This window comes from Protopterus annectens, chromosome 1.part0 (genome assembly GCF_019279795.1).
Source record: "Protopterus annectens isolate FY-2018-M chromosome 1.part0, PAN1.0, whole genome shotgun sequence".
In the NCBI taxonomy this organism is placed as follows: domain Eukaryota; kingdom Metazoa; phylum Chordata; order Ceratodontiformes; family Protopteridae; genus Protopterus; species Protopterus annectens.
The window spans coordinates 522657780-522663779 of record NC_056725.1 but is presented as its reverse complement, the minus strand read 5'-3'; the positions used below and the strand labels follow the sequence as shown (position 1 = coordinate 522663779).

General features: G+C 38.6%; 1 protein-coding gene across 1 annotated transcript in view; it reads right to left on the bottom strand.

Moving 5' to 3' along the window:
- KLHDC3 (kelch domain containing 3) overlaps positions 1–6000 on the bottom strand; it is a 1708415-nt gene that overhangs the window by 508985 nt on the left and 1193430 nt on the right. The gene's annotated exons all lie outside the window — the stretch shown is intronic.

Here is a 6000-nt window from a genome sequence, read left to right as displayed (position 1 = left end):
AGCCTGGTCATAGTCCTGTCTATTCATAAGGACTATCGCCCCTCCCTTATCTGCAGGTCTAATAGTTAACATTGCATTATTCTGCTTAGAGTACAAAGCTTGCTTTTCACTTGAACTCAAGTTATAAAAAGCACCCCTACGTTTACTATAAAAGCTCTCAAACATCCCTCACACAAGCTCTAATAAACACATCAATATGAGCTGGCAAAGTAGGAGTAAAAGAACTTGTCCTTCTAAACACCTTTACATCCTGCTGTGAATAATTTTTAAAAAATACACTGCGACCAAAAAGTCTCAAGTCAGTTAACAGTTCACTTACATTGGTATTAGTCGAGGGTATAAAAGTTAAGCCTCTATTCAAAAGAGCAATCTCTGCTTCATTGAGTACATAGTCCAATAAATTTATAGCTAAACTATTTACTGCCTCATTCTTCTGTTGGGAACACGTCTTTCTTCTGAATTCTTCCTCTTTCGCCGTCCCAGACTCCTTGATCGCAATTGTTGTTGAAACAGCCGCTGTTTTACCAGTAACGGTAAAAAAAGATCCAAAGTATATGGAGCAAATTGTTTCGGCCTAGCTCCTGTTTAGATTGCATTCATCACTTGCTGATTAGGCGGAGGGGTGGAGCTAGATTCAATCAAACACTGAGATACCATTGGTTGCAAAGAATTGTCACTCTGCCGAACTTCCGAGCTCTTAATACTATCAGTAGATGGTAAAACTGAAGTGCTCGGTAACTCAGAGCCCAATGAGTTTAAAGTAACTACATTTTTTATTTTTTTATATTTTTCCCCCAACAGATTTGTTTGTTTTTCAATTGAAATGGGCAGGTTATAGGCCATACTGAAGGTGGGAAAAGTTTTGAAATTATTTATTGTTGTCTCATTTTTTTATATCCAGTGTGTGTGTACTATATGCATACCTATGGGCAATAAGAATAACCACTAATTTGCCCTACAGCACACCTCTTTGGGATCTGGATTCCATGTGAAATCAACATGGACAACATATAAGCTCCACACAGAATGTATTCCAGCCAGGAACGGAGGTTCTTTGACAAAGAAACAATAAGTGGCATTATAGTTCAGCAACACCATTATTAATTTGTCTTCATGTGTCAGTGAATAATGTTACCATGTTATTAAAAACTGAACTATCAACATAAAAAGTGGGAGGCTGGCATAATGGTCACGGTATTTACCTTACAAACATGAAGTGCAGGGTTTGATTCTCATATGGGTTAGGCTTAAAATGGCCCACCGGGACAGCTACCCTAGTATGAAGCTATGGAAATTATACTGCTTAACCGTTTGAAATAACTTAGTGTTTGGTCAAGTCTAGCAAACAGAAAAGCATACATACACAGCAAGCTATTCTTAAAAATGAATGCCTTGTTTAATACACTCCTACACAAACTTAAAATATGTCTAAACTCTGCATTATTAATAATGTTCATATACCAGTGTGTACAATTTTTACAAGTTCCACAATCAGCACCTGACCATGTCTTCTGGCTGCAGAAAAGTACTTTTCAGACAACACCGCTACTGCTAGTGTTAGTCTATACAATGATGTAACCAGTTTGGTATTGTACTATTTCTCACTTCTCTGATTCAAAGTACATACAACTAAAACAAGAATTACAGCCACTGAATCTACTTAGCAAACAACAAAAGCTTACAGTCTCACAAGTATAATTAACAGCATTCCCTGTGAGCTTGCATGCTATCAGACACAGAAATACAGTGGTTTTAAGGCATAATACAGTGTACTTATCAGCTGAATGTCTTAAGGGGATGGGGTCCTAGTGGGCCATACAGATAAGGCACTAACAAGCCCTTAGATATGCAGATAATGTCTCTAAACCACGCAGACAAGAATCTAGTCTGGAACTGGCCTGCCCCAACACTGACACCTTGTTGTAGCCACCACACAATTCAAAAACGCAATCTGTAAAATAAGCACCTCAACAGGGTACTACACTCAGATTCACTGCCATTTACCTAAATCAGCAAAAATGTTATTAGCAAATTCATTTTTCCATTAAACTGCAAACATTTAAAAATCTTTTGACAAAATGCGATGCATCTGCTTGGCTGTAAGGGCCGCTGCAAAGAAGTTCAGAGGTCTCCTTTGTTTACTTCACTTGTTGATCAGATTAACCATACTGTGATGGAGGACTTGTTCAGGAGAGACCTAATGAGACCCAAAGGCTGGATATCTGCAAGCACTGAGCCAAAGACTAGTGGTGGATTACATACTGCTCAGCTGAGGTAAATCTCAAAATCCACCGAAGTGCAGAAAATACGATGGATAACGTCCACTTTAAAATAATTCAATTTATTATATCCACTCCAACACCGAAACGGCCAAAAACAAAAACAGTTAAAGCATGAACGCCTTCGTAAACACCACAAGCGTTTTAGTCATTAAAATTGACTTCATCAGATGACCAGCATATTTAATTACACCATTTTATATTATTACTCTATTGCTAAAACCATTGAAAGCTTGGTAATTCGTTTGAATAGACCAATAATAATAGCTGCCAAAAACATTAAGTAAAATAAAAAATGTTCACTTTATACTTTGAAAAAACAACCAATTATATTACCATATTACTTAAATAATCTCTTTAAAATTCATGTATGTACACGTGTATTGATTAAAAACACTTGATTATATAAATTGATATATTAAAAACTTTAAAACCATTAAAACCATTAAAAATGTTCAGGGTTAATGTTAATGTTCAAATGTATTCCCAATGCCCTCTGGTGGTCATTTGTATTATTGTTATTCCCCTTTCCCATTCAAAGTTTTGCAGACCTTAATTTTAATATTGGTACAATGGAAATACAATCATTTAAACCAGGGGGTTTGTCGGCTTCCAGAGTTACTTGCCACCATAATTCTTTTATGGTTTATTTGTGCAGTTAATCCACTTATTTTTGACGAGGTAAAACTCATGTCTTACTGCAGCAAAATTATCTTAACACAACAGAACAGTACACCACAACAGCAAATGTACTAATAGTAACGCAACAGCAGCAGCAAATGAAGATGAGAGTTGCATACTATGCTAACTACAAGACCAATGAAAGGCTTTGTACATCCCTCCCAGAGTCCATTAGAGGTTTTGCCACAGAATCTCAAACAGTTCCAAGAATGGCTAACATTATACATTCTAAGTCTGAGAATGGCCATTTTCTGTTGTTGTACAAGAAAAACTGAGTGCTTAAAACCACTATTTTCATGCTGTGCCACCTTAGTAGGTAATTATACACAATAAATCAGCTGAGCTGAAGTGAAATTATTCTGGGTAGTTGACATTGACTTTCACCATGTATACTCTGGCTTGAGTCTAATAGACCCCAATACTGCCACAATTGCTTGCATGCAAGAAGCAGGCATCGAGTGTGCACTTCCAAAGGAATTAAGTATCTGCAATCTGTCTTGTGTGATGAGAGCTTAATACAATAGTGAATGCTAACTAATGGCTTACTTTAACATTATGTATACCAGTCCACTCAATGGCACTGCTGAGTTACTGCATCAACAAATGTTTGCTGCAGCACTGTCTTCCTTGGTTGCCAATACTCACTGAGCCTTAACACTCGGATTAGGGCATCCAGATGCAGCAAAGCCACCAGCCCAGTGTGATGGTAGCACTGAGGTACTCTGCATCATTCCCAGTTCCTTTTAGTGCACCATAGTTTTTCTCCTTGCACATTGCCCTTCCTATACGAGATATACATGCAATGACACAGCAAGTTCATTCCCTCTCTCGTGACTCCAGGTTCTACAAATGAACAGAGTTTTTGACAGGGAATATTGCTGAACCAACAGGACTCCTCCAACAGCACTGGTATAGGAAAAGCTGCCTAAACACACAGCTCTCATCTCCTCAGCTGACTCTCCTGACCACCTGCACCTATAACTTATTCCGTTGTCATTTGCAGTGTTCTGCTTTACCACCAACAGGACAAATATGCCGAATATATTCTTTAAGTTTAAGGAGTGCTGCAAATCCACCACCATTTAACTCCCAGAAGGTAATTCTCCAAGTACTGGCCACTGCTATCACTGTTCCACTCTGAGAAGCAGCTTAAAAGAAACTTAAGCCCCAACTCCTGCTCTTTACTGAAGGATCCTCTATAGAGGAAACCTTATTTAACACTGACTAAAGGTTTTCATGTGCTGATAAGTCTGGATATGATACATCATGCCCACACTCAACACACTAACCAGCAAGTCAGGCTGAAAATTAACCACCACCTATGCCCCCCATAATGGCTACTTGTAATCAGTAGACAACACCCACAGCTACATATCTTTCATCATCTGCTTTTAAAAGTATGCAAAGCATTACAACCATTGCAAGGGGAAGTTCTCATTACATTAAAATTTGCTGTCAAGTAGATCTTTCAAGTATTCTTACTATTTAAACTATTTACAGAAAACATGCTATCACACCTTCACTGCTCACCAGGATCCATAAATTGTCCTTTATAATTCACACTGCTGCTTTCATATCACGTGTAGAACACAAACATTTCCAGATGCAACAATCCCATCATTGTACAAATAAGGTAGATGTTCTGTTTTCTCTCACCGGAATGAAATGCTTAGTCAAGGCTGAAGATTATGAAAAAAGGCTACAACAGAGGCTTAATACAGAACACATTTAATATGGTCCTGAATGACAGAAGCTAAAATAGGGAACTTTAACTGTAAAAAGGGTGGATCCAATATACATCTAGGAAAGTTTCATAATCTGATGTCCCTATATATTTGGAATACACTGGTTTCAGTGGATGTACATCTTCTGCATGAGACAGACTTCCACTGATTACAGGAATCAGTGATGAGCATCCCAGCTGGACTCTGACACACGTCAAAGAAGCTGCTGACCGAAATGGCAGGAAAGGGAGTCACCACCCATAACCAGCTGCTCCTTTACCAGTCATGGCATCTGAGGGAGAATGAGAGCCAATGACTCCGCCATCTGATGTCGCATACTGTTCAGGTCATGGTGAACTAGCCTCATGTGAAGCTTGGCAATACGCACCAAGAGAATAATGGCTGGCAAATGGCTCAAAATTCAAGAAAGGTTCTCAATAACAGTTTGCACTTGGATGTGACCCACTAAAGAGAAAAAAAACCCTACCATTCTACAAATTATCTGCTGGAACAGGCTCACTCCTTTGATGGACCAAGTGAAAAACTGAACATGGAGAAAAGTCTTGGGTTGCAACGGTACAAGTCCACAAAATACTGGTAAATGTACATGGTTTTGCCCAAGTTCTGCTGTGGCTAGAATTAGGCACTTCCTTTGGGGTAGATGGCAAGCTGAATGAATATCTGCAAGTGACAGTGTTGTTTTTCTACCCACAACCTGTACAACCTTCTGTGAAGAGAAAAGATGAGTATATGCCAATATGAAACTTAGAGATTTACAGCTACCACCCAGACTCCAAGAGAGAAAGAGAGACAGGAAGAAGTGAATAAAAAGACCATCTTGAACTTCTGCACCTTCAAATACCTGTTCAAGCAAGAGATCAAAAAAAGATCACGGGGTCTCCTATACTTTACAGGACTGTGAAACCTGACTAAGGGAAGGACAGAAGCCATACTTCTCTGTTAGACCATTGTCTAATTTATTTTTGAAGACAATTTGCTTTTGTTAGCAACACTTTTGATACTGTCAGAAATAGCTATGCTTTGACTACTTGAAACACCATCTCTCAAAAATGCATTTCTTTGACCCCTACTGCATAAACACCATTGCCTTTAGTGCACAAAACACTAAACAGATTGACACAAGGATAAAACAGTTTTGAGCAAACGTACCTCCTTCTCTGCACCCCTTTTACATCTCCCTTACTTATACACACTACTACAAGTTCATTACAGCTTTTTTTTTTTTTTGCCTTCTTTTTTTTTAACCCGCTGCCTCTGATCATTAGCTCACTCCCAAACAAATGACACTTGTGCTC